Source organism: Gossypium raimondii, chromosome 6 (genome assembly GCF_025698545.1).
Source record: "Gossypium raimondii isolate GPD5lz chromosome 6, ASM2569854v1, whole genome shotgun sequence".
Taxonomy (NCBI): Eukaryota; Viridiplantae; Streptophyta; class Magnoliopsida; order Malvales; family Malvaceae; genus Gossypium; species Gossypium raimondii.
In genome coordinates this window covers 4,882,780-4,902,127 of record NC_068570.1, presented here as the reverse complement: position 1 = coordinate 4,902,127, position 19,348 = coordinate 4,882,780, and the positions used below count along the sequence as shown (strand labels likewise).

The 19,348-nt window shown below is 38.6% G+C and overlaps 1 pseudogene; it reads right to left on the bottom strand.

Moving 5' to 3' along the window:
- Positions 1 to 11,192: 11,192 nt before the first annotated feature.
- On the bottom strand, positions 11,193 to 18,172 carry LOC105771686 (uncharacterized; annotated as a pseudogene).
- Positions 18,173 to 19,348: the final 1,176 nt, after the last annotated feature.

Below are 19,348 nucleotides of genomic sequence, written 5' to 3'. Positions count from 1 at the left end.
ACCCGTAACACTCAAAAGCAAAGCTCAAAGGTATCAAAGTTTCAGTTTCAGATAATCCTAACTTTCCCGGAGCAAGGGTGTTTGTCATTATCTCTATTTTTTGTTCACTGTCACACTTGTATGAACTAAAAATAGAAAATCTGATTTAATTGAAATTACTAATTTAAGGTAAAGTTCATCAACAGTCCCTAAATTTTATTTAACATTACATATTCTAAAGCCTGCACCAGTACACGGAAAAAACTATTTTTTTGTGTCAGTGGCTCATGGATGGCTCGCACCAAGACACTAAATTTTTTTAGTCGTTGCCTATTAATTGCAGAAACCAGTACACGAAAAAAAATTTAGGTGCTGTCCTGTAAATGGCCAGCACCATACAAGAAAAAAAAAGTTTTGGGTGCTGGCGGGTTATTATTATTTTTACAGTTTTAACCTATTTTTGTAAAACTCTTAGGCTTTAAGCTGTAGAAAAAAGAAGAAAATACAAAAGCCAAAGAAAGAGTAGGTAGTGGGAGTGTTTTAAGTTTCGAAAGACTAAAAAACAAGGATTATCATATTTTCTCAACCTAGTAAACAAAAGATATAGAACCCATAACACTCAAAAGCATAGCTCAAAGGTATCAAAGTTTCAGTTTCAGTTTTAGATAATCCTAATTTTCCCGGAACAAGGGTGTCTGTCATTGTCTTTGTTTTTTGTTCACTGTCATACCTGTATGAACTAAAAATAGAAAATCTGATTTAATTTAAATTACTAATTTGAGGTAAAATTTATCAACAGTCCCTAAATTTTATTTAATATTACATATTCTAAAGTCAGCACCAATACACAAAAAAAAAATTTCGTGCTGTCCTGTCAATGGCCGACACCAGTAAATGAAAATAAATTTTTTTGAGTGCTAGCTTGTCAATAGCAGAAACCAATACACGAAAAAAAAAATTAGCTGCTGGCCTTTCAATGGGCGGCACCAGTACATGAAAAAAAGTCATTTTTGGTGTTGGCGTGTCATTATTATTATTAAAGTTTTGAGCCATTTTTATAATACTTTCAGACTTTAAGGTGCAAAAAAAAGAAGAAAATATAAAAGCCAAAGAAAGAGTAGGTAGTGAGAGTGTTTTGAGTTTCGGAAGACTAAAAAGGCAAGGATGATCATATTTTTCCAACTTTGTGAACAAAATATAAAAAACCCGTAACACTCAAAAGCAAAGCTCAAAGGTATCAAAGTTTCAGTTTCAGATAATCCTAACTTTCCCGGAGCAAGGGTGTCTGTCATTGTCTTTGTTTTTTGTTCACTGTCACACTTGTATGAACTAAAAATAGAAAATCTGATTTAATTGAAATTACTAATTTAAGGTAAAGTTAATCAACAGTTCCTAAATTTTATTTAACATTACATATTCTAAAGCCAACACCAGTACACGGAAAAAAAACAATTTTGGTGCTGGCCTATCAATGGCCGACATCAGTAAACGAAAAGAATTTTTTTTGAGTGCTAGCTTGTCAATAGCAGAAACCAGTTAACGAAAAAAAAATTTAGGCGCTAGCCTGTCAATGGGCGCACCAGTACATGAAAAAAAATTTTGGGTGCTGGCGTGTCATTATTATTACAGTTTTCAGTTATTTTTGTAAGACTCTTAGGCTTTAAGGTGTAGAAAAAAGAAGAAAATATAAAAGCTAAAAAAAGAGTAGGTAGTGGGAGTGTTTTGAGTTTCGAAAGATTAAAAAGGTAAGAATGATTATATTTTTTCAACTTTGTGAACAAAAGATATATAACTCGTAACACTCAAAAGCAAAGCTCAAAGGTATTAAAGTTTCAGTTTCAGATAATCCTAACATTCCCGGAGTAAGTGTGTCTGTCATTGTCTCTGTTTTTTGTCCACTGTCGTACCTGTATGAACTAAAAATAGAAAATCTGATTTAATTAAAATTACTAATTTAAGGTAACGTTCATCAACAGTCTCTAAATTTTATTTATCATTACATATTCTAAAGCAAACACAAGTACACGGAAAAAAACTTTTTTTGTTGGTGTTGGCCTGTGGATGGCCGGTACCAGTAAAGGAAATTTTTTTTTAGTGCTGGCCTATCAATTGCAGAAACCAGTACATGAAATTTTTTTTAGTGCTGGCCTATCAATTGCCGAAACAGTACACGAAAAAAAATAGGTACTGATTGTCAATGGGCGACACCAGTACACGAAAAAAAAATTTTGGGTGATGGAGGGTTATTATTATTTTAACAGTTTTAAGCCTTTCTTATAAAACTCTAAGGCTTTAAGGTGTAAAAAAAAGAAGAAAATATAAAAGCTAAAGAAAGAGTAGGTAGTGGGAGTGTTTTAAGTTTCGAAAGACTAAAAAAGCAAGTATGATCATATTTTCCTAACTTAGTGAACAAAAGATATAGAACCCGTAACACTCAACAGCATAGCTCAAAAGTATCAAAGTTTTAAGCCATTTTTGAAAGACTCTTAGGCTTTAAGGTGTAGAAGAAAGAAGAAAATATAAAAGATAAAGAAAGAGTAGGTAGTGAGAGTGTTTTGAGTTTCGAAAAACTAAAAAGACAAGGATCATCATATTTTCCCAACTTAGTAAACAAAAGATATAGAACCCGTAAAACTCAAAAGCACAGCTCAAAGGTATTAAAGTTTCAGTTTCGCTTTCAGATATCCTAACTTTCCCGGAGCAAGGGTGTCTGTCATTGTCTCTGTTTTTTGTTCACTGTCATACATGTATGAACTAAAAATGGAAAATCTGATTTAATTGAAATTACTAATTTAAGGTACAGTTCAACAACAGTCTCTAAATTTTATTTAACATTACATAATTTAAAGCCAGCACCAGTACACGGGAATTTTTTTTTTTGGTGCTGGCCTTTCAATGGCCGACACCAGTAAATGAAAAGCTTTTTTTTTGAGTGCTGGCCTGTCAATAGCAGAAATCAGTACACGAAAAAAAAATTTTAGGTGCTGGCCTGTGAATGGGCGGCAACGGAACATGAAAAAAAAATTTGGGTGCTGGTGTGTCATTATTATTATAGTTTTGAGCCATTTTTGTAAGACTCTCAGGCTTTAAGGTGCAAAAAAAAGAAAAAAAATATAAAAGCTAAAGAAAGAGTAGGTAGTGGGAGTGTTTTGAGTTTCGAAACACTAAAAAGGCAAGGATGATCATATTTTTACAACTTTGTGAACAAAATATATAGAACCCGTAACACTCAAAAGCAAAGTTCAAAGGTATCAAAGTTTCAGTTTCAGATAATCCTAACTTTTCCGGAGCAAGGGTGTCTGTCATTGTATCTGTTTTTTGTTCACTGTCATACCTGTATGAACTAAAAATAGAAAATCTGATTTAATTGAAATTACTAATTCAAGGTAAAGTTCATCAACAGTCACTAAATTTTATTTAACATTACATATTCAAATGCCAGCACCAGTACACGGAAAAAAAAAAACTTTTTTTTGTGCTGGCTTGTGGATGGCCTGCACCAGTACATGAAATTTTTTTTGAGTGCTGGCCTATCAATTGTAGAAATCTGTACACGAAAAAAAATTTAGGTGCCGGCCTATAAATGGGAGGCATCAGTACACGAAATTTTTTTTTGGGATTCGAGTCGGGACGCTTTAAATTGGATGTAAAAACATGAACCGTATATCTTTTTGTGGAATCAGCGACATTCAAGGCATACTCCCTTATATGTCTTAGAGGAAGGGTTCCCTCCTACGCCCGAGTACGCAGCGTGGTATATGGCACACGGGAAACCATTTATATTTCAAGGCCAGTACATGCTGATCCAAAGAGACGCGCAACCTGAATTTTCTCGATGGCAACCATGAATGCTCACCCGCGCAGTAACCAACTTCTGCCATTCGTGAACATCGAGTCTAATACTACATTGAACCCCGATCTCGAGGCCCAATATGAAGCATCCTACTCATCATCACACAACATGGATCCGGATCCGCTGCGTGAAATTCCTCACACAACAGCCGAGTACACTAGAACTATCCAATATCATTAGAGCTATAATAACCGTTAACAATACTGTCATTATACATTTCAAACATATTAGATAAATTATTTAAGGTATGATTTGGAACGAGGAAGACGACAGGCTACAAAAAAAGTTCCTACCGCTACTACAGTGGCAGCAAGTGTAAGAAGCGATATATGAGTAGGCTCCTCCATGGCATTAGGCAACCATACATAAATGTTGTCAAGGATGCAAGGTGCACTCTGGGAGCTAGAACCCTTATATTGCCTCAGGCGTAGGGTGCAAAAAATGTGCTAACTTAAGTTAAATAAAACGCGACTTTGAAATGTAAAACCCACATTACAAAATCATTTCCGCTTTCCTTTTTTCCTTCTCCGTATTTTTTATCATTTGTTTATAACCCATAAAGTCTAAAACCCTAGAAAATTCCAAGCCCCCAAAACTATATAAGAACACTAAAATACCATAAATCAAATTCAATCAAAAATTCCTTTCAAACACATATAAGGGAAAGCAATTACATTTAAAGCACACCTAAAAAATAATTGTACGTATAAAGCAGAAATTCACTTTCTGCTGCCAAAAAGAAAATTGAAATCTAATACTTACTGGAAGGAAGTGAATGAGGCAAACGACAAGCTAAAGGCGGCACATTGGAAGAAGCTACAACCAACGCTGAAGTTTGATTAACGAGTTTGGGTTGAGTAAAATATGTTGAAGGATTCTCCATTTTATGGAATTTTTCTTTCTTTCTTTACTTGATAAGCCTTCTAGGTAGATAGTTTATTCTAAATGCTATCAATTTTTGGGGTATTTTACCAAACTGACCAGAAAAATTTGATATTTTAAAAAATAACTCAGGTTTAAAAACAATCACCAAAAAAACCTAAAATGAATAGTAAAAAGGGGTTTCAACTTGTCAATGGCCGGCACCACCTGGTATTTTGGACCCATGATTATCTTATGATAGTTCAGACTTTAAAAAATTGAATTTTTTTGTTCTGGCCTGTTAATGGCCGGCACTAGTGTTTTTTTTAAAATCATTATTGGGAATTATCCATATTTATGGAAAATCAAAGATATGGGTATCAAATAATAGAAAGTCAAAGATATGGGTATCAAATATTAGAAAGTCAAAGATATGGGTATCAAATATTGGAAAGTCAAAGATATGGGTATCGAGATATTGGCATAATAAAATCTGAGATATTTGCAATATATGGTCCCCAATTGTAAAGTGACTTTGCAAGTTGATCCCTGAACCTCAACTATAAATAAGCATGACCATCTCTCATTCTGTATCTCAAACTTGCCATTCTCTACTTAAGGCATTGTTTTCTCTCTCTCTCTTTGTAAATTCTCACTTGTATTTTTGGAGTGAAATATATTTGGTAGTGCCCGAGGACGTAGGCAAAATTTGCTGAACCTCGTTAAATTCTTGTGTTCTTTATTGTATTATTCTGCATGAATTGTGAGTGTGATTGTAGTGATTTATTGTGCTATTAAATTACGATTAAGGGATATTCTGGTTAGGAAAGACCTGGTACTTAAGCGATCCTTGTGATCCACCTCTCTTTCCTGGGAATTGAACTTAGTGTGTGTTGACACCATTTTTTTGATTGAAAAATGGGGTCGACTTGGGTTTTAAAAATAAAAACAAAAATGGGAGTCGCCACCAATCTTTTTTGATGAGGTGTGATCGGGTCACCTTGAAAAGTGGTTGTTTTTAATAAACGATTTAATTTTTATTAAAACAACGATTTTGGTCTACGAAATTCAGAAAACGGGTTCGGAGTCGATTCACATACGAGGAAGGATTAGCACCTCGTAACGCCCAAAATTGGTACCTAGTTGATTATTTAATGTCTTGATGTCGAAAATTAAAAAAAACTTGAAAATAATTTAAAAATACGATCCCTCTTTATATTGTGTTATTTTAAAAATACCCGAACAAATCAAAATGAAAAATGCCTCCTTATCTCGAAGTAACAAGATGTCACATCCAGTGAGTTAGGACACGACACCTCGTATTTTGAGAGTAAGCTTGTCTTTTTATTTTTTATTTAACCTCATTTGTTTTAATTTTAAAAGGATATTCGATTATTTAGGATCAACGCGAAAAAATCGAAGCCCAGTGTAAGTTAGGGCACGATTTCTAATTTTCTAAATATAGAATATTACCTTTATTTTGAAATTTTGTGTTTGGAAAATTAAAAGGATATTTCGCCATTGAGGATTAACGAGAAAATCGAGACCCAAGAAGATAGGGTACAATTTCTCAAATTTCCAAAATACAAAATATTACCTTATTTGAAATTATGATTTTTTGAATAATAACGTGTACAACATTTGAACGAAATATATTTATTAGGTTGTGAAGAAAAAAAAAATGAATGCGACTTTGAAATGATGAAACGAAATGGAATGATAATATATAACATGAAATAGCAATTTATGAATAAATGATACACAAAATATACATGAATATGAAGGAACAAATTATGGTACACATAATAACAATGAACACCCAATGCATATTACTTCAACCAATATTAATAATCAAATGAAAATAAGACAAGATAACATATAAATCAATTTAAAGTAAATAATAATTTAAAATAAATGAATTAAGAATGACTCAAAATAAATAATAAAAATTATATAAACAACTTTAGGAAAACTTAACACAAATAAAAATAAAATAATAAATATACATGGCATTCGTTTTCAAAAGAATATGTATATATAAAAAATTTGAAAGATATGTATATGTATATATTTAAAATAAATAACGTATATATGAAAACTTGGAATAAATAATGATGAGTTTAAAACAGTTTACAATAATATCATAAAAGGAACTCTTAAATACTATAAAATAGAAACAAAAGCAGTAAAAAAAAAAAACGTATATATAAACAAGAAATGGGGTTAAAGTGTATGATTGGAATCAAAATAAAATTGAAGGATAATTTTAAAAATAAAAAGGAACGGAGGGCCAAAATGAAATGCTACTGAGGACATGGGGCCATTGCATAATATTTCCGGTCCCTCACAGCATCGTTTAACGTGGACCGATTGGAACAAACGAAAATATGTGGCCAAAATTAAAATGAAACAAAAGGCAAGATTGAATACGCCATGGATTAGAGGGACCAAAGACGCAAATTTCCCATTAGGGCAATAGTGCATGTGTCTTCCTCCCTAAACGGCGCCAGATGGAATCTTATGAATAAAAAAATAAAGCCCTAAAAGAAATCAACCCCATTTCTTTCTCCTTCTTTCGACAATCCAAGAACCCCAAATCCCTCAATCCCTTTTCTAGACCGCTCCAAGTCACCGCCATGGCGGTGGTCGGCCTCATGTGATGGAGTTCTCGATCCGTGGAAGTCTACTCGAGGGCCCGAACTTTTGGAAGGGAGTCGAGGAGAAAACAAGACCTCTGCCCTCTCGAGCTGCGGCGAAAGGACCATCGCCGCCGGTCAAGTGCCGATTCGGGTATTTTTTTCTTTTCTTCTTATTATATTTTTTTTGTTAAAACCGATTTGTAAAATGAATAAATAAATAATAAAAGAGGAAAAATAAAAGAAAAACAAAAAACCAAATGAGAATAATCGATTCAACCTTTTCAAATCTTTGTTTTATTTTTGATTTTTTCGATGAGCGTTAAAAAAAAAATACAACGATTAGATTCGAGCTTTTATAGCCAAATTAAAAAAACACTTTCTTCTTCTTTCTTGTCATTAACTACCCGCGTGCCTTCTTTTTGCCATTGTATTTAATTTTTGCGATGTCGACGCGTGGACGACCGGTGGTTGGCGAGCCTTGGCGGTGGCGTCGTGAGGAGGTGGAACGCGCGCATTGCTTTGGAGCTCTGGCATGCGGCGCTGGGCTTAGGGTTTGCTCCCTTCTGCCGAAACTTGTTAAAGTCATTTGGGCTAGGTTTTTTTTATTTTGGGCCCGTTGGGTGTTTTATTTGGGCTAGCAAAATTGGGTTTTTTTTAATGTAAAATGAACTGTTATTTTTGTATCTGGGCTTGGGTAGAAATTGGGCTTTTACAGCTGCCCCTCTTTGCTTATTTTCGTGTAACGAGAATAAAGCAAAGACTAAGAAAGACCAATTTTGCCTGTACTCGCCGAGTTCTGACTTCTTGATGCCTTTCTTCTTCAAGTGGCCTTATTCCAATCTACTATGTCTTGCCGCTTTGATCCACTTCGCGGCATATTTAGAGAGATTTAACTTCAATCCACTCTACTGCAACTCCGTGGGGATGAAATTTGTGATTTTAGTCAACTCTCACTGCAACTTCAGAGAGATGAGATTTGTGTCTTTGTTCGCTCCGCTACTGCTTAGGGAGATAAGACTTGACGCGATCTGCTCCACTATTGCTTAGGGAGATAAGATATGTGGTTTTGTCCGCTTCTCTACTGCTTAGGGAGATAAGACTTGATGCGATCTGCTCCACTATTGCTTAGGGAGATAAGATCTGTGGTTTTGTCCGGTCCGCTACTGCTTAGGGAGATAAGACTTGATGCGATCTGCTCCACTATTGCTTAGGGAGATAAGATCTGTAGTTTTGTCTACTCCGCTACTGCTTAGGGAGATAAGACTTGATGCGATCTGCTCCACTATTGCTTAGGGAGATAAGATCGTGGTTTTGTCCGCTCTCTTACTACTTAGGAGATAAGACTTGATGCGATCTGCCCACTATTGCTTAGGAGATAAGATCGTGGTTTTGTCCGGTCCGCTTCGCTTAGGAGATAAGACTTGATGCGATCTGCTCCACTATTGCTTAGGAGATAAGATCGTGGTTTTGTCCGCTCCGCCATCGCTTAGGAGATAAGACTTGATGCGATCTGCTCCACTATTGCTTAGGGAGATAAGATCTATGGTTTTGTCCGCTCCGCTACTGCTTAGAGAGATAAGACTTGATGCGATCTGCTCCACTATTGCTTAGAGAGATAAGATATGTGGTTTTGTCCGCTCCCCTATTGCTTAGGGAGATAAGACTTGATGCGATCTGCTCTACTATTGCTTAGGGAGATAAGATCTGTGGTTTTGTCCGCTCCACTATTACTTAGGGAGATAAGACTTGATGCGATCTGCTCCACTATTGCTTAGGGAGATAAGATCTGTGGTTTTGTCTGGTCCGCTACTGCTTAGGGAGATAAGACTTGATGCGATCTGCTCCACTATTGCTTAGGGAGATAAGATCTGTGGTTTTGTCCGGTCCGCTACTGCTTAGGGAGATAAGACTTGATGCGATCTGCTCCACTATTGCTTAGGGAGATAAGATATGTGGTTTTGTCCGCTCACCATCGCTTAGGAGATAAGACTTGATGCGATCTGCTCCACTATTGCTTAGGGAGATAAGATATGTGGTTTTGTCCGCTCCGCTATTGCTTAGGGAGATAAGACTTGATGCGATCTGCTCCACTATTGCTTAGGGAGATAAGATCTGTGGTTTTGTCCGGTCCGCTACTGCTTAGGGAGATAAGACTTGATGCGATCTGCTCCACTATTGCTTAGGGAGATAAGATCTGTGGTTTTGTCCGCTCCGCTATTGCTTAGGGAGATAAGACTTGATGCGATCTGCTCCATTATTGCTTAGGGAGATAAGATCTATGGTTTTGTTCGGTCCGCTACTGCTTAGGGAGATAAGACTTGATGCGATCTGCTCCACTATTGCTTAGGGAGATAAGATCTGTGGTTTTGTCCAGTCCGCTACTGCTTAGGGAGATAAGACTTGATGCGATCTGCTCCACTATTGCTTAGGGAGATAAGATATGTGGTTTTGTCCGGTCCGCTACTGCTTAGGGAGATAAGACTTGATGCGATCTGCTCCACTATTGCTTAGGGAGATAAGATATGTGGTTTTGTCCGCTCCGCTATTGCTTAGGGAGATAAGACTTGATGCGATCTGCTCCACTATTGCTTAGGGAGATAAGATCTGTGGTTTTGTCCGCTCCGCTACTGCTTAGGGAGATAAGACTTGATGCGATCTGCTCCACTATTGCTTAGGGAGATAAGATCTGTTTTTTAATCCACTTCCTACCAATATAAGAAGATAGGACCTGCTATCTTTGATCCACTTCACGCTAATACATGAAGACAAGATCTGCTTCTTCGATCCACTTCGCCACCTGTATGGGAAGACAGGATCTGCATCTTCGATCCACTTCCTACCAATATAAGAAGATAGGACCTGCTATCTTCGATCCACTACACGCCAATACATGAAGACAAGATCTGTTTTCTTCGATCTACTTCGCCACCAATATGGGAAGACAAGATCTGCATCTTCAATCCGTTCTCTGGGAACATGACCTATAAAATCAGTTTTATAGACCTATTTATGCCTAGTGTTTAGGATGACATGATCAGAATAAATCAAATGCTCCTAACTAGATGTGTATGAATGTAGAATGTCATGAGAATGATCCCGTTTTAATGTTTGGGTTGTCATTACTCGAAATTTATTAAAGGTTCTATCACCGATGCCTTCTCGTTTAGTTGGCATCTTTGACAGAAAAACCAAGGAAATAGTTGCAAGTTAGACTATTCTTCCTCCAATGCTTCTAACCCTTAAGTTTGGTCAGTTCTAAACAACAGTCTTGTTTTAGGTCCTCGTACTATTTAGAAGCTTTCAGAGTAATATGTAGAACTCATTCTGCTTGAATATTATTAGTCCAGTAATCGTTATTTCAATGAAAAATGCTTGAAAAAGATTATCAAAATGGACAAGATGAGATTTTGTTGAGAGCAAAGCTCGAAATGAATAAATCAATCAAGATAGCAAATTTTGCTGAGATACGAGATGAATAAGATGAAAATGATCATCACAATGGATAAGATGGAAATTTATTGAGAGCAAAACTCTAAATGAACAAATAAAAATTTTGCTAAGATATAAAAATGAATAAGATAAAAACAGGTGCCCCAGATATCGCAGTATGAGCTTCTCCGTACAAACTTCTTGAGGACCCTTTTTAAACTTGATATGTGTTTAGAAGTCCTAGAAGACTTTGTTGATGCCCCGAGGTGTAGCATCTCTCCTTCTTGTTAATCCAGAGAAGACAAGATTACCGTATGCCTCATCTTTGATCAAAAATTTAAACTGCCCATTCCTGGGTTTTCAATTCAAAACCCCTTTGGTCTCAAGGTGCCCTTTACGGGTTTTCGCCTTAGCCTCTCCTTTTTTTTTTTTTAGGCAAAGTACTTCTTCACTGAATCTGAATTCACAGGATTGGGCAAGCTTTTGCCATCCATCTCGGTTAAAATTAATGCCCCTCCCGAAAAGGCTTTCTTTACTACATAAGGTCCCTCCCAGTTTGGCATCCACTTTCCTCTAAAGTCTTTTTGTATGGGAAGGATCTTCTTCAATACCAAGTCCCCTTCAAGGAAGTCCCTAGGACGAACTTTCTTATTGTAAGCTCGTATCATTCGCTTCTGGTACATTTGACCATGACGGACAGCTTTCAGCCTCTTTCCTTCAATCAAGTTTAGTTGGTCATATCGGGATTGGACCCATTCTGCCTCGTCTAACTTTAGCTCTGATAACACTCGAAGAGAGGGATTTCAACCTCAATTGGTAGCACCGCCTCCATTCCATAAACCAAAGAAAATGGTGTTGCCCCGGTGGAAGTCCTGACTAACGTTCGACAAGCATAGAGGGCGAATGGTAACTTCTTGTGCCAATCTTTATAGGTCTCAGTCATTTTCCTCACAATCTTCTTGATATTCTTATTGGCCACCTCCACCGCGCCATTCATTTTTGGACGATATGGTGATGAGTTGTGGTGCTTGATCTTGAATTGACTACAGACTTCTGCGATCGTGCTATTGTTCAAGTTCAATGCTTTGTCAGATATAATCCTTTCGGGCATTCCATACCGACATATGATTTCCTTTTTTAGAAACTTGCCGACGGCTACCTTTGTGACGTTGGCGTAAGAAGTAGCCTCTACCCACTTAGTAAAGTAGTCAATCACTACAAAAATGAAACGATGTCCGTTTGAAGCCTTTGGCGATATTTGTCCAATGACGTCCATGCCCCACATGGAGAAAGGCCATGGGGAGGTCATGACGTGAAGAGGTGAGGGAGGCACATGAATTTTATCTCCGTAAATCTGGCATTTATGGCACTTCTTAGCATATTTGATGCAATCTCCTTCCATGGTAGACCAATAATATCCGAATCTCATGATTTGTCTGGCCATTGTGAAACCGTTAGCGTGTGTTCCACAAATACCATCATGGACTTCTTCCAAGATCTGCTTGGCCTCCACAGCGTCCACACATCTTAACAGCACCTGATCCTTTCCTCTTTTGTACAGGATCTCTCCATCTAAGACGTAGTCATTAGCCAGCCTTCTCAACGTTCTCTTGTCATTCTCAGTTGCTTGGCTCGGGTATTCATGATTTCTCACATATCGTAATATGTCCTGATACCAAGGGTTGTCATCTTTTTCCTCTTCCTCGTCAACGTTACAACAGTGGGCTGAAGCATCATAATGCTCATTTGGATAGGCTTTACATCCTCTTGTTTATTTACTTTCATCATGGAAGCCAATGTAGCCAAAGCATCGGCCATTTGATTCTCATCTCGCGGGAGATAACAGAAAGTGATATCATCAAATTCTTCAATCAATTCGAGAACCAGCTTTCGGTAACTAATCAATTTGGGATCCCTTGTCTCCCATTCGCCTTTGAGCTGATAGATTACAAGTGCGAAATCTCCATACACTTCTAGTATTTTGATTTTACATTCAATAGCCGCACGGATACCCATAATGCATGCTTCGTACTCTGCCATGTTATTTGTGCAATCAAAGTCTTATTTGCTGGTGAATGGATAATAATCTCCATTCGGAGATACCAAGACTGCCCCAATTCCGTTGCCTACGGCGTTTGAAGCTCCGTCGAAGTTTAATTTCCAAACATCGCCTCTTTGGCTATCATCTTCAGCGGTTGCTACATACATCAGATCCTCATTTGGAAAATCAAAGCTCAAAGGCTCATAATCTTCTAAAGCTCTGCTAGCCAAAAAATCTGCTATTGCGCCTCCTTTTATAGCCTTTTGACTCACATAAACTATGTCAAATTCAGACAGTAAAATTTACCACCGGGCCATCCTTCCGTTTAGAGCAGTCGATTCCATCATGTACTTCAGAGGGTCCAACTTTGAGATTAACCAAGTCGTATGGTATAAGATGTATTGTCTCAATCTCCGCGTAGTCCAGACCAAGGCGCAGCATAATTTTTCAATTGTTGAGTATCTCGTTTCATATTCAGTGAACTTCTTGCTGAGATAGTAGATTGCTCTTTCTTTCCGTCCTGACTCATCATGTTGGTGAGCACAAACCCCATGGAATTTTCAAATACTGTCAAGTATAGTATCAGTGGCTTGTCCGGGCATGGTGGCATTAGTACTGGGGCATTGGACAGGTAATGTTTAACTTTTTCAAAAGTCTTCTGGCACTCCTCGTCCCATACACCGGGATTGTGTTTCCTAAGAAGACGGAAGATGGGGTCACATTTCTCAGTTAACTGCGAAATGAATCGAGCGATGTAATTTAGTCTTCCCAGAAAACCTCGAACTTCTTTTTGAGTACTTGGCGGAGGTAATTCTTGTATGGCTTTAACTTTGTCTGGGTCGATTTCAATTCCCCTTTCGCTGACTAAGAATCCCAGCAGCTTTCCTGATCTAGCCCCGAAAGTACACTTGGCTGGGTTAAGTTTTAGCTGGAATTTTCTTAACCTTAGGAACAATTTTCTCAACACTTGTACATGCTCTTTTTCAGTTCTAGACTTCGTAATCATGTCGTCAACATAGACTTCGACCTCCTTGTGCATCATGTCATGGAATAGGGTTACCATGGCTCTTTGATAAGTTGCCCCGGCATTTTTCAATCCGAATGGCATCACCTTGTAACAAAACGTTCCCCACATAGTTATGAATGTAGTCTTTTCCATGTCTTTAGGATGCATTTTTATCTGGTTGTATCCTGAGAAGCCATACATGAAGGAGAAAAGTGAGTATCCAGCCATGTTGTCCACCAAGGTATCAATATGAGGCAGTGGGAAATTATCTTTTGGGCTGGCTTTGTTCAAGTCTCTGTAGTCCACACACATTCGGACCTTCCCATCTTTCTTAGGAACAGGGACTATATTGGCTACCCATTCTGAATACTTGACCACCTGTAAGAAACTAGCATCAAACTGCTTCTTAACTTCTTCCTTTATTTTTAGCAAGACATCAGGCCTCATCCTTCGAAGCTTTTGTTGAACTGGCTTACATTCTTCCTTTATAGGCAGTCGGTGTACCACGATATCAGTACTCAACCCAGGCATATCTTGATAGGACCATACGAAGACATCTTTAAACTCTTGAAGTAACTCAACGAGGTCTCGCCTTGTTTCCTTAGTAATGCCAGTACCAATCTTTACATTCCTTCCATCTTCTAAGCTCACGACTTCTACTAATTCCTTATAGGGTAGGATTTGTTTTTCTTCTTCCTCCACCATTCTCAACAGATCTGGAGATAAAACGCTGTCTTGGTCATCTTCAAAATCCTGAGAATCATCTATACTCACGTATTGTTCAAAAAGGGATTATGAGTCAGTAACAGCGTCACTCATCTCGTTGATATCTGAAGACCTGTTATTGGGACGAAAAGAGGCCCAAATAAAAGAATCTAAGAATACTTGTGTGCACAGTATGATTATAAAATGGAATGAAAAATAATGAAAGAATATTTGCTCAATGTGAGACTGAATGATAAGTTTTCATTGAAATTAGATTTTGGACATGTGCCTTTTACAAAAGATTCTTGTTACCCCCAGGCTTAGGGCAACAAGTGTTCTGAACATTACTCTGAATTAGTTCTAAATGTTACAGGGATCTCTTCTGCAGTCCAGTTATTCAGAACGCTACCAGGTTCGTAAGGGCGAATACCCGATAAATTCCTTTCCACCCTTTCTTCCGCGGATATGGCATTGATGTCCAACCTTCCGATCCTTCCTTCTGTAACCTCATCCTTCTCTTCAGGGTAGACAATTCCCCCTGAAACAAAAGTCTTAGATATATGGGGAAGGGTTATCGGTCCCCACTTGGCTTCTATCCCGCTCAAACGTGTCCTTCTCTTTTCTTGCTTTTCTCCATCTCCTTCCTCCTTTCCCTTGCATTAGGCTTATATCCCAAACCATAATGGTCCTGTTTGTTAACCAGGATTGGTACTTTGACCCGTCCCTGGAGGTATTTTCCAAGTCCTCTTCCAGGCAACGCTCCCTTTCCCATCATTAGCTGTAAGCTCATTGAAGTAGCTTTGGATATCTTAGGCTCCGGAATTTTGCTCCTTTCGATGACAAATGTGGCATTTACGAATTCCAATGATTGGAATGAACATTCTATCGCTTCACTATCGGCCTCTATGTATGGCATATCATCGGTGACTGATGCATATCATCGGTGACTGATGCAATGATGTCTTCTTCCGCACCTATAGTCACCAATCGACCCTCTACCACCAATTTCAACTTTTGGTGAAGTGACGATGGTACAGCCCCTGCAGAATGGATCCAAGGCCTCCCTAATAAGCAATTGTAAGATGGTTTGATGTCCATTACCAAAAAGTCCACCTCGTATGTACTTGGACCAATCAATAGAGGTATCTCGATTCTTCCCATCACTTTTTTTTTCAGTGCCATCAAATGCTCTCACTATATTTTGGCATGATTTCATGTGAGAACTATCCACAGGTAGCCTGTTTAATGTGGATAGGGGTAAAACATTCAGTACCGATCCATTATCAATGAGCACCCCCGGTAGTGTACACCCCTTGCAACGGGCAGTGATGTGTAAGGCCTTGGTAGATCCCATACCACCTGGCGGAATCTCATCATCGTTGAAGAAAATGAAGTTATCGACATTTATGTTATTAACCAGGCGATCCAGCTTGCTCACAGAGATATCGTTAGCAACATAAGACTCATTTAGCACTTTTATCAATGCATTACGATGTGTCTCCGAACTTAGAAGTAACTCGAGCACTGATATACGAGCCGATTGCTTATATAGTTGCTCCACCATGCTGTACTCGCTGTGCTTCAAGAATTTTAAGAATTCTCTAGCCTCATTCTTAGTCACGGGTTCATTAACTTGTGATCTCATTCTGGCCGTCTTTGCTTTGTCTTGTTCAACTGCCACAGCTTTTCCTTTTGTAGTCTCTCCTTTTGTATTTGTCGGGTCGTAGCGTTTTCCTGCTGCGCGTATAAAAACCTACATCATTACCCTCTTCTAAAGCATTTATCGGGTTTTCCTTCCCCGGGATCATCACATTGCAATTATAATTCTAAGGAACCTTTTTGCTATCCTGGTAAGGAAAGGCTATAGGTTTTTGGATTACGACCCTCGGCGCCAGTTGTATTCCTGATCCTGTGTTTCTTGGCCTTGAAATAATTACCACCGGGTGATTTTGGGCTTTTCCCGTAGGTCCTTCCTCCGAGGCAAAAACTTCTCATTCTTCTAGTCCTTTGATCTCCTCATAAAATTCTAGCTCTTTGTTGTTCATCAGATTTTGTACCATGGCCCTAAATTCAGTGCAGTTTTGAATGTCATGGTCCTCTTTAGCATGGAACTCGCAATATTTCTTTATTCCTTCGGGCCTTTCCTTTGATTCTTGCTTGATTAGACCTACCTTTGTCATTTGTCTCCAAACCCATTTCAGTGGGGTATTCACATTCGCAATGTCATCTTTGATTCTCCTTCCCCCATTCTCAATTATTGCATTTACTCCATTATCAGAAAAATTGGGTAACGGATTCCCTGCCACGTTTGGTCCCGATGGGTTGTCAAACTTTACGATCCCCATATTAATGAATCTTTCCACCGTCTTTTTAAACGCAGTGCAGTTCTCAATCGAGTGCCCCGGTATCCTTGCATGGTATTCACATTGGGCATTCATGTCATACCATTTAGGGTATGGAGGTTGCATGGGCTCTAAATAATGTGGAGATACTATGTGCGCATCAAATAGCTTCTGATACAGTTCCCCGTAGGTTATTGGAATGGGCGTGAATTGAAATCTCTCTGTGTTAGTCCTTGTGTTGGGCCTTGTGTTGAGCTCCTGCCTTGAGGGGACCTGGTAACCGGTAGTTATCATTTTTGGGGGGCCAACGGTAATCGGTTTTGAATGGCTCTTGCTATATGTGCTTACATTGTTCACTTCGCCATCCTTCTTCCTTGGGGCCGATCTTTTGAAGTTTTCCCCTGTGTCAATTTTACCGCTCTTCATTGCGTTTTCAATCATTTCACCGGACATTACCATATCCGAGAAGCTCTTGGTGGCACTCCCCAACATGTGGTTGATGAATGGTGCCTTCAACGTGTTGATAAAAAGCATAGTGACCTCTTTTTCCAAAAGGGGTGGCTGGACTTGCGTTGCCACTTCCCTCCATCGTTGGGCATATTGCCTGAAACTCTCATTTTGTTTCTTTTCCATGTTCTATAACGTAATTCGATCAGTTGTTATGTCTGTCACATGGCCATATTGCTTCATAAAAGCTTGCGCCAAATCTCTCCATGAACCGACTTTAGCACGACTCAGCTGGTTGTACCACCTGGTTGCAGACCCGATCAAACTGTCCTGGAAGCAATGGATTAACAGTTGATCATTGTTGACGTATCCTGTCATCCTTCGACAGAACATAGTTATATGAGCTCCAGGACAACTAGTCCCATTGTATTTTTCAAATTCCGGCATCATAAATTTCGGAGGGAGTACCAGATCAGGAACCAAACTTAAATCATTTGCGTCAACTCCACATTGGTAGTCGATGTTCTCCATGGCTCTGAATTTTTCCTCTAGCCATCTACACCGCTCTTCTAGTTGTTTTGGCAGGTCCATTTTTGATTTCTCCATCTCTGCTATGTCATCGAGATTAGGGACCACAGGGTTGGTAGGGTTGTCACCGGGGTTAGAACCCGAGCCTACTTGAAAATGCATTGGTACCGAGGCACCGGCCCGATATTGAGGTCCAGGTGCTCCTTGTGGGCATATGTCTAGTCGTGCCTGGGTACTTGTCGGGGTAAAACCTGGAGGATAAACAGGATCCTCCTGATCAACCCCCGAATTAATTACAGGGCTCTTTCCTTTATCAGCCAATAATTGTGCCAATTGGCTCATAATTCTTTAGGATTCCAGCGCGTCCTGTTGGATTTTATCCAATTGTTCTTGCATCTTTTCCTGCATTTCTTTTTACATTTGTTCTAGCCTTTCTAGCCTCTGATCCATTGCTTTTGTTTGACGTCGAGTATCGTAGTGATATTTGGTTGGATTTTTGTTGGTTTCCAGGGTAACTGTGACAATTTTGATTAATTAGGGTCTTTTTAATGAAACTTAATGCGTGTAATGAAATGTAATACAAATGTATGAATGCAAAGGGAGGTATTGATCCTAATTCAATTTCATTAGAAGAACTCGATTTAGAAAACAAATTTCTTTACATAAAATGGACTACATATATGGCTTTGCCCTCATACTCAAAGCCTTAATACTCATAAGGAGCCGAGCTAACTCTCGACCTCGGCTTGATTCTGATTCATAACTTAAACTCAGCACATCAGCTTGAACTGCTAAGGTTTGCAGATGATCAGCTACTTCTCGTACTTGAGTAACAGCTTGTCCCATAATGTAATCTCTATCTCTAATCTGATTTTAGGCATGATGGAACTGCTCCTGGTACTGTTTGTTACGTCTTTCAAGAAGCTCCACTTGTTGTTCAGAATTGTGCAATGCGTCCTCAAGCTCTCCCATCTTTCCTTTTAGTTCTTCGATCTTGTTTAGGCTTACTCTTAACTCTATCACAGAGTTGCGAATACGGTGCAAATAAAGCGACTTTTCCAACTCTGCTACCTGGGCTTTTAATTTTACTTCTTCATTCTGACATTCTAACAAGTTTTTCTCCAAAGTACTCTCTCGGACTAGGGCGCCTTGAAATTTCTTCTCCCACTGATCAGCTTTAGCCTTTTCTTCTTTGATCTCATGTCGCCACTACTCTGACGTTTTACCCAAACCGGCAGTTCTTATCGACACTCGCAGCTTTTTATAATCCGTTTTCAAACTATCTAAATCTTCTTCAGCCTTATTTTTCCCTTTCCTTAACTTCTCGGCTTCCAACTTGTGAATATCGACATCTAATCCCAAACGCATCTTTTCTTCTTCTAATTGCTCAATTTTCTTTCCCAATTCCGAACTTCTCCTTTCGAAGTCCTGTTTAATGATTTCAAGTTCCGACGGAACCACTTGTAGATATTCTTCTATCGGTCGAACATCCTCTTGGCTTGATACGGGGATGTTATC